Below are 10,808 nucleotides of genomic sequence, written 5' to 3'. Positions count from 1 at the left end.
TCAGGGGTTTCCCATATGTAGTTCATGGATTGCCTTGAACTTGGTCGACCACCACCCCCCTCCCCGATGCAATAGATGGTGCCTTATTGAATCCAGTCTTAGTTCTGTCCACATGTCCTGCAGTAGGACCATAGCCCACCACCCCATGTCCACTTCCTTCTTCTTATTTCCCCCTCCTCAACTTCTCCAGTGTGGGAAATTTTAGGCAATGAGAGAAGTTCAACAAATTCTTACTGCTCTATCTATCCATTTGCCTTAATCAGTGCTTTACTTTCTCTGCCTTGCCTTCTGTTAATAGGGGTAAAATATCTACATACATATCTAAGGCAGTTCTTCTGCTTGTGTCTTAGATGTCATAGCTCTAGCAATTCTCTTCCCTCCAACCTCTGATTCAGGCCATTTTGTTCCCTCGTTTTCTAGTTCTTTCCCATCAGCACACAAAATTTCCCTAATGCCTTCCATATTAAAACCAAACCGAACCAAAACAACCTTTTTACCCAATATTGTTTTTTTTACTTCATTTTATTGCAAGTTCCCTGAAATGTTACCTGCAATCACTACCCCTGATTTATCTCCACACTTTCTCTATTGAACCCAATCCATTCAGGCAATCAGTCCATCACACCCATGAAACAGCTCTTGTCAATATTTCCATGACTACAGTGACTCACATCTCAGTTTGTACAGATAGTCCTTGCCTCTGCCTGTTCTCTAGGAATAATTTTTCAGTCTCAAAATATCTTGATTTAGATGATAAATCGTATGTTCACCTTATTTGTGACCTCCACATTGATAAATCCAGCTAAACACGGCACTTCTCAGTGCTCATTATACTTAAACTTAGAGCATATCATACATCTTATCATCTTATCACATCCTTCTTCCTTCACTGCCTTCCAGGATCTCACATGGTTCTTTTCTTGTCTTTCTAGTAGCTTCTTCTTGCTGTTCTTAACTGATTCCTCCTCCTCTCCCCAGCTAGTGAGAATTGCAGTGCCCTAGTGATCTATCCTTTGAACTCTCTTCTTCTCCACTTATCTATATGTATACTCTTGTTAACCTCATCTGATCTCTTGGCTTTAAACACAATTTATGTACTAACTATATCTATATTTCAATCTTTACCCTAAAAATTTCCCTTGAGCTTCAGACTCATAAATCTACCTATCTATTTAACTGATAGCATCCCAATCATAGCACGTCCAGAAGTGAACTTTTGACATACTCCTACACAAAAAATTGCTCTTACCCCAATCTTCCCCATCATAAGTACCAACTACAGTTTGCAGGAAGAGAACACCTTGATCTAATCTTGAGCCTCATTTTCTTCCATGTCTCACATCCAATATGTCATCAGATCCTGTTCTAACAGCAAACCCTATACTTCTCCCATCCTCCATACTTCTGCATGAAACTCTTACCCAGATTACTACAGTACCCTCATAATAGGCCTTTGCTTCCGTAGGTTATTCTCTCAACAGAACAGTCAGAACAATCCTTTCCAAAAATAAGTCATATCGTATGTCACTCTTCTGTTCAAAATTCTTTATAACCCAGTCAGTTATAAAGCCCATATTCCATGCAATGGCTTATGTACCTGCTATTCTCTTCCTCCTTCACCCCTCTGATGTTACTGCCTCCTTTACTCCTCATTCCCACTCTGCCCTGGGAAGAAGGGCAACCTTATGTTCTCTCCTGCCTCAGGGACTTCACACTGCTGTTTCCCCTGTTTGGATTCCCTTCACGCAGTTATGCCTGTGAATGTCTCCTTTGCCTTCTCAGTGAAGCTTTTCCTTACCACCCTTTTTCCGATGACAATTCCTTTCCTTCCTGTATGAATTTCCCAGGGCTACTGTACCAAAATAGCACAAGCTGTGTGGCTTAAAACAATAGAAATGTATTCTTTCATAGTTATGGAGGTGAGGTATCTGAAATGAGGTTGTCACGAGGGCCTTGCTCCCTCAGAGACTCTGAGTGGAATCCTTTCCTGCCTCTTCCCAGCTCTGGTGGTGGTAGGCAATCCTAAGTATTCCTTGGCTTACTGAGGCATTGCTCTAGTATTGCCTCTGTTATCACTGAAAGGTTTTCACAGTGTGTCTCTGTCTTCCCATGGCATTTTCTCTCCTTATAAGGACACGTGTCATATTGGATTGGGGCCCACCCTAATGACCTCATTTTAACTTGCTTACATTTGTGATGACCCTATCTCCAAATAAGATCATATTCACCGGTACCAGGATCTCAGGATATGTTTATGAGGGACACAATTCATCCTCTAACACTTCCTCAGCAGAATATTTCTTACCTGATCCCCCTTTGAAATTTTCTGCACATCACCTCCCTTACAAGACATTTTATTTTATAGATTATATTACTGACTGTAAATATAAGCTCCACAGTGACCAGGATTTTTGGCTGTCTCGTATCTTGCTGTTACCCTGATGTTTAGAACAGAGACAGGAACATAGTACACATACAACAAATGGTACCAATGCTATTGACTAAATGTTGATGTTGCTTCTTTTTGCAGTGATTCTTTCAAATTCTTGAAATTTAGGGGGAATGGAGGAGGCAGTTGCTTGTGCAGACTGAGAGAGGATAAAAATATCTTCCTTTGCAGGGGTTGATGAACTATTACCTTTGGGCCAAATGTTGTCTTCTGCCTGCTTTTGTAAATAAAATTATATTGTGATACAGATATGCTTATTTGTTTATATGTTGTCTAAGGCTGCTTTTGTGCTACACCGCAGAGTTGAGTAATTGCAACGGAGAGACTGAATTACCCACAAAACCTAAAATATTTACTGTTTCATCCTTTATAGAAAAAGTAAGTGTTCCAACCTCTGTTCTTCCACTGTTTCTGCAGGTTTAACTGTGGGGATTGTTGATCATTAAAAAAGAGTCAGCTTTAAGATTAATAAACATCTCTCAAGTGAAAATAAAGTGAATTGGAAGATGATTTTCCGCAGCTCAGTTAATTTAGACCACTGGGTGTCTCCCTTCCCTAAACTTTACAAGAAAATGTTGAACCAGACATCAGCCAACTGGGACTGTGACATACCAGACAAATATTGACAGTTGCTAAGGCAACTGGGATAAAGTATTGGCCAAAGGATAATATAGGCGCCAATTGTGCGTGCCATGTTTCTCACATAGGGGAGAGACAGAGAGAAAATGAATGAAAAATATATTTCAAGATCCCTCTTTGACTGGGGCTTAAGAACAACTCACAGCTGATGTTTATCTTAACTCCTTTTTTCAGTTTTTCTGGAAATTAACACTTTGGGGACTTGGGGGGGGTACTTAAGTCAGCTAGCATATGTCACAAGGGGGAAATCTGTTTGGGTATCACTTCCCTTTTCCAGTTATCCCTGGAATTTACTGTTCTACATTGTGTTCTCATGGCCAACTGTAAGGCCACATGTATTTTTTGGCTTGCTTGCTCTTTTCACAGAAGTGGATTCTGCAACACCTACTTTTGGAGATTTCTTATTAGTTGACATTGAAATAATTAGCCTGCCTTTTTCTTTGCCTCCTGTACCATGGTCTGAGAAGTTTGAAACCTGTGGTTTAATTTGAGCTTTTGTCATTGATTAAACTTAAGCATTTGTCATTATGCTAGTGCAAGGCTTCCTAACAGTGGTATTATTGACATTTTTGAATGGATAACTCCTTGTTGTTTGGGCTGCCTTGTGCATTGCAGGGTGCTGAGAAGCATTCTTGGCCTCTATCCACTAAATGCCAGTAGCAGCCCCCCAGTTATTAGAATCAAAAATGTCTTCAGATATTACCAAACATCCCCTGGGGAGCAAAATTATACTCAATTGAAAATGTTGTGCTAGTCAATGCTTAACCATATATTTTTTTCAGATTATTCTTAAAGCATCCTCGGGTAGAGCTGGAGTTTTAAAACAATAATGGGAGAAATTTTGGAGATTCTAGATTGTTCAAATTTCAAAAGACTTCAGTTTTTTACAGTTTGGAAATTCAGAAATTAAAACATTGATGATAAGTCCAGAGAGAGAACTAAACAGGAACTGCTTTCATTCAGTGAGAAACAAGATCTCCTATAGGAAATTTTGAGGTCTCTTTCTGTATGGAATATTTAGAAGTAGTGCTATTGGGATCTTTGGTTCAGTGAGAAGTCATTCAGGATGGTCTCTGAATATATGCCCCTGTTTTGCTTTCCCCAAAGCCTTTCAAATGACTGAGTTTGGCTGGCTGACTTTGGAGCAGCTGGGACTGATAATGACATGGCATCTAGGAAACTTGTACATCTGATATTTGTCTTCTGGAAAACCATCTGCCTGTCCACAGCCCCTGTGAATTGCCCAGGCTTTGAGTCCCTCCTTGACGGCTGAGTAATCCCATTTCCCCACTGGACAGGAGGGGCTGGCTGAGGTCATTATGACGATTCATTAGCAGCATGTTGGGCTGTAACTCTCAAAGGAGCTTGAAATATTGATTTTATGCATGTCATGCTAAAGATTGAGCAGTTGTAATCCTACTTTGTATATTACTTTTTGCAGATTTAAAACAAGATGGCTTTGCCACCAATGTAGCTGACATGCTCTAATTAATCTTTGTGGAAAGAGTTTGACATGTTTAAATGAGCTCATCCAAAGAGCATCAGTTATCCTTCTCTGATATTGAGGATAAATTGGAATGAAGCATGATTTGGGAAGAATAGAAATCTCACCCTTATTTCTTTATTTTTCTTGGCTAGATCTGTCATCTGCAAAATGGGTTATGATTTATAGTCTATAAGAGTAGTATTGTATAACATATTTTGCTGTGCTTTGCAATACAGAGAAATAGGCATACTCCCAGTATATGATCATGGGGTGACATCCATTTAATGAAGATTGTCTTCTCCAAGTTCTCTAATGGATACTGTTTAAGAGCTTTCTAGAAGAGGCCATAAGCCACAAAACCAGCAGGATTCTTTACTATTCTTTTGGAAAAGTTAGGCAATTAAAAGCTTACATCATTTGTGGGAAACATGACTGATGGTTCAAATGAACTTATTATAAGTTATTTCTTTTGAGCTTACAGTTTGCATATTTTTCTCTAAAATGCTAGCATCGTTGACTAAAATGTGAGAGCACTAGAACTCTAAGGGATTTTTTTTTTAATTTAATTTTATTTTTTATTTATTTATGATAGTCACACAGAGAGAGAGAGAGAGAGAGTCAGAGACACAGGCAGAGGGAGAAGCAGGCTCCATGCACCGGGAGCCCGACGTGGGATTCGATTCCGGGTCTCCAGGATCGCACCCTGGGCCAAAGGCAGGCGCTAAACCGCTGCGCCACCCAGGGATCCCAACTCTAAGGGATCTTAACAAGTAAAATGGGCAGAAAAATCAGTACCTCAGTGAATAGTTATGAGAATTGAATGAGATAATGTGTGTAAGAATAATTTGGAATGAAAACCAATCTAATTAAAGTTGGAACTATCTCATTAGGATGGAGGAGCATATATCAGACCTAAGAATCCAAGGCTCCTCCTTCAATAATTCCAGGGTCAGGGCAGCCCTGGTGGCTCAGCAGGTTAGTGCCGCCTTCAGCCCAGGGCTTGATCCTGGAGACCCGGGATTGAGTCCCTGCATGGAGCCTGCTTCTGCCTCTGCCTGTGTCTCTGCCCCGCCCCCCACCATGTCTCTCATGCATAAATAAATAAAATCTTAAAAAAAAAATAATTCCACGGTCATTGTTTCCACAAAGGGTGAGGTCAAAGTCATGCTGAGAGGAAATATATCAGTTTTCATGTATCACAATAGATAGGTTTTTTTTTTTTTTTCCTTTTTGGTTTGGGCTTGTTTTATTTTTGAAGAAAAACCAATCCTTGTCCTGAGATACTCTCCCTTCTTAGGTCAACTCCTGAGGATTTCAGCTGAATCTCTTGAGGACAAAAGGTGAAACTCAGAACATTCATTTTTTGCCTCATTCACATGACTCTGATCCAGCTCTACCCTCATAAGACAAACAAGTTGAGTTGAGTAGAACTTCCATTAGCCTCAGGCTAATTCCTCAGGCACTTGAGTTTGTAAAAGTTAAGTAGCCCTAAAGGGACTTTATTAGGGAGAGGTGGAGTTATCTGAGAGAGTATATTGAGCTTTGGAGTAGAGTGCTTGAGAGAATGTTATGTGAAAAAGTAAGGAATATTAAGGAAATAAAAAGAATTCATTTGGAGCACACTTTCAAAGATTTCCTTTGCTAGTGAGGCACAAAGGAATGCTGAAGTTGGAAAAAGCTAACCTCTCCTTTATTACCCCATACTTTTCTTTAAAGATCAACTCTACCTATTCCATTATACGTTTCCATCATAGCCTAGTAAATATTTGGTATAAGGAAGAAAGGTAAGGTGGATTTCAGAGAAGAGAAGTTATTAGTTTCCCAGCCATCTTTGTGGACACTTGTGGTAATATAATTGGAAGAGCACATTTCCCCTATTTTATCCCTCACCCTACTATAGATTACCAAATGAAGCTGCTGAAAGTATTGGCATGATGGCAGCAGGTCCGAGGCCCAGAGTCTGGTAATAACAGCAGGAAAGTTCCTTCCAGTCTGGAGAGAAAACTGAATTCTTTGAGTACCCTACATGGGTTAGCAATGAGTATCTTCTGCAATAGAAGAATACTCTGCTGTATTTGAGTTTCATATGTGCTCAGTAAATGCTAGGTTAATTAATTTTCATATAACGATATACCATGTCTTCATGGAATTAAGTTTGGATTCCAAACATCAAAATCATAGGGCATTTTGCATACCACCTTCATGAGAATAACCTTACCTACACTGATTGCTTAGTAAATATTGTCTTGTTAAATTGAATCAAGATAGAGAGGTATTATTTGTGATACATCATCTTCTTACCACCATAAAGAATATTTGTAACAAGAGTTACACTCTAAAACATTTTATATGATCTTCTCCAAAGCATAGAAACATACCCCAAACCAGGGTAATTGTCTTGTCTGCTAGTGGTCATTGATTCTTTTAGCTAAATGACTCACATTGCTAGGCCATTTTTGCATATGGCCAAAAATTTTAAAGCTGAGTTATAATATTTCCTTCTCTGTTTGCAGCACAGTTAAGGTACTTAAACTTTATAGGGAAAATGTCTACAAGATGACAAACATTGACTTTTCCTTCTTATTGCTCCATTAATCATCCAGAGGATTGGGACTAGAATGCCAAATGGGCTTTTTCAAATATCAAGCATCTGGATGATAAAAAATTTGAATTTATATTCAAATGTCTTGGAGTTGTATAGACAGTTAATGACCCCTAATAATAGCTTCCTCCAAATGGGAATTTAGAGTTTACATATTACTTTTACACACATTTTCCAATATGGCCTTAATCCTGATAAAAATTGGGTATCTGGTGGCAAAGAAGGACCTTTCATAAACAATGGTGTTAGATTTTTTTGTTATTCAGGGAAAGACAAAGGGAATCAACAATATCACTTAAAACTGTGCTGGTTTTAAGTCTAACAGTTTAAGTAAACTATCCAATTCCTATGCCTTGCCTTGATGGACAGGTTCAGGGATAGCAGGCCAATGTTGCTGGCTATGCTCAAAGAGATGGAAAGGACAAATTTAAGGAGACCATGATTAGAGGACATACATTAGAAATTGGGCCATGTTAAGGCTAGGGACGTGAATCAACAGGAATAGTGAAAATAAGGCATATAACTAAAAGGAGGGTTGTTGCAAACCAGGAAGGGGAGCATGGGGCAGTAGGTGTGGGTAGATGTGAATCTTGGACAGATTCCTGAGATCATCACTAATGGAACTTTCCAGAATTTTAGCATCAATTTTACAAAGGTAAACTTTTTATTTAAGAGGTCAGTGAATTGTAGTCATAAAGCTCTAGTTCTATCTTTTTGCTTATCTATTTGCTCATCAATTAATACCTTTTTCCAGTCACCTAATCTCTCTGTCCAATGATCCTTCCATCCTCTCATCAATTTGTTCTTTTATTTTTTATCCAACATTTATTGAATACCCATCTTGTATAGAATTATGCTTGATATTTCATAGAGGAGTGAAAAGAGTTAAACATAGCCCATAAGGTGCTATCTATGACCCATAATAATGGCTATGATAATTTCAGATTGAGCATGAGGCTGTGCAATGGACTATTATGGATGGGTAAAAGCTTTTTCTTAGTTGTGCTTATGTAGAGATTTATCCTGTGTTTGCTTTCTACCTCTTAAATTTAGGAATGATCCCCAAACATGGTTTCCTAAACTTAATAAAGCAATTTGATGGTTTTTTTTAAAGATTTTATTTATTTACTTATTCATGAGAGACACAGAGAGAAAGAGAGAGGCAGAGACACAGGCAGAGGGAGAAGCAGGCTCCATGCAGGGAGCCCGATGTGGGACTCCATCTCCAGGATCACTCCCTGGATGCCCCCAGTTTGATGGTTTAGCCTAAAAAGAGGTCATCAGTGGGCACACACAGCAAACGTTACAACTCACTGTCATCCCAGTGGGCCAATGGACTAGGGAGTGCTTGTATTTTCCAAAAATCTTTTGAAGAAAACAAGAAACTGGTTAGTTGGAGAGAGAGAGAAGAGAACACAAACACAATAGCTTGGAAACAAAGCTGCATCCTTTTACCATTTGTCTAGGTGGTTCCTCAGAAGTTGTGATGTATCAATTCTCCCTTAACACCAAATCGTGTAACCACCAAGGGAATCTGCAGTAGCAAATAACACCTAAGTTGGCTTTTTATTCTATAAAAGTCACAAATCATGAGTAGTTTAAAATTTGACCAAGTGCCTATAATAACTCTATATTACCAGTAAAAGCACATTTGCCTTTGGGTTTACGGCCCATGTACAACATGCTACATACACCTTGCTAGCCAGGGTGGGATAAAGGCTTATAGCAAAAATCAGGGATCTTGGCTGTTACTGCATATTTCAGGGTGAGACTGCAGAGTTCAGGGAACACTCAAGTCAAATAATATTTGACCCTTCATCAGAATACAATTAAATATCTTCCCTGGACATTTTCAGTTATTCACTCATTGAAGAAGAGAAAGGCATAAAACCACAAGAGTAGTGGAAAAATCAGTGAAAATAATGGTGTGCAGCTTGTGAAATTTGAGGGCCTTGTAAATCCACAGTTAACTTATATAGGATTGAAGAAATGTATAAATCAATACAAAGTCTTGAGAGAAAAAGATGCCCACTAAAAGGCAAGGCTTTTAGAAAATAGTACTTGTACTATTGTTCTAAGTTCGAGAAATCTGTATTGCATTAAACCTCCCGGTGTGTTATGAAGTTCAGCTCTTTTGTTAAAGAATCTGTCTGTGTCCAACATTGTCAGAATTATCTGTGATGACCAATCTAATATGACAAGAGGTTTTTGGTGACACTTCAGATGATCCCAAGCTTCAGTTAAATAAAAGCATTAACTAATTAATGCATTTTTTCTTGGATATATAGTATAGGTTGTTTTAAAAATGTCACTAAAGGCCTACCAAATGGACGAATTGCTTTTAATATATAGAATGAGATTTAACTAGTGAGTAACTTGGGTTACAAACAAATTGTTTGAATGAAATGATCCATTTCTTTTGTTTTGTTTTTGTTTTTAAAGATATTTATTTATTTATCCATGAGAGGCACAGAGAGAGGCAGAGGGAGAAGCCGGCTCCACGCAGGTAGCCTGATGTGGGACTCGATCCCAGGACCCCAGGATCATGACCTGAGCCAAAGGTAGACACTCAACCACTGAGCTACTCAGGCATCCCTGAAATGATTCATTTCAAAAGATGATCTAATTCAATGATTCTGTCTACAAAGCTTTGTATTTATAGATGCACCTTGATCCTTTATTTGAGCAGCCTGACAAAGCAAGTGGTCCTGTAAAAAAAACCAAATCAAATTCATTGATTGGTTGGTATGTTTTTTTTTAACAGCTATTTATGAAATAAAAGGTTTTTTTTTAAAAAAAATGAAGTATAATTAATATGCAATGTTATATTAGCTTCAGATGTACACGTATTGATTCAACAGTTCTTACATTACTCAGTGCTCATCATAAGTATAGTCACCATACAACATTATTACAATATTATTGACTGTATTCCCTATGTTGTACTTTACATCTCCATGACATTTATTTTATTACTGGTAGTTTGTACTTCTTACTCCCTTTTATTTATTTCATTCATCCTCCCACCCACCTTCCCTCTGGCAACCATGAGTTTGTTCTCTGTATTTAACAGAGAGAACAGTTTATTTGCCCTATTTTTCAGATTTCACATATAAGTGAAATCATATGGTATCTGTCTCTCTCTGTCTGACTTATTTCATTTAGCATAATCTCCCCTAGGCCCATCCATGTTGTTGCAAGTGGCAAGATCTCATTATCCTTTATGGCTGAGTAATACTCCGTTGTATATATACTTATCACATCTTCTTTATCCATTCATCTGTCAGTGGGCACTTGGGTTGCTTCTGTATCTTGGCTATCATAAATAATGCTGCAATAAACATAGGACTGCATATATCTTTTTGGATTAGTATTTTTGTTTTCTTTGGGTAAATAACCAGTAGTAGAATTACTAGATTATTTGGTAATTCTATTTTTTAATTTTTTTGAGGAACCTCTGTGCTGTTTTCCACAATGGTTGCATCAGTGTGCGTCACGAACAGTGCCCAAGGTTTCCTTTTTCTCTACTACCTGGACAATACTTGTTATCTCTTGTCTTTTTGATTCTAGTCATTCAAACACATGCAAAGTAATATCTCACTTTGGTTTTGATTGCTTTTCTCTTATGACTA

Source organism: Canis lupus, chromosome 13 (genome assembly GCF_003254725.2).
Source record: "Canis lupus dingo isolate Sandy chromosome 13, ASM325472v2, whole genome shotgun sequence".
Classification (NCBI taxonomy): Eukaryota; Metazoa; Chordata; class Mammalia; order Carnivora; family Canidae; genus Canis; species Canis lupus.
The sequence above is the reverse complement of the archived record's forward strand: the minus strand, read 5'-3'. Positions refer to the sequence as shown.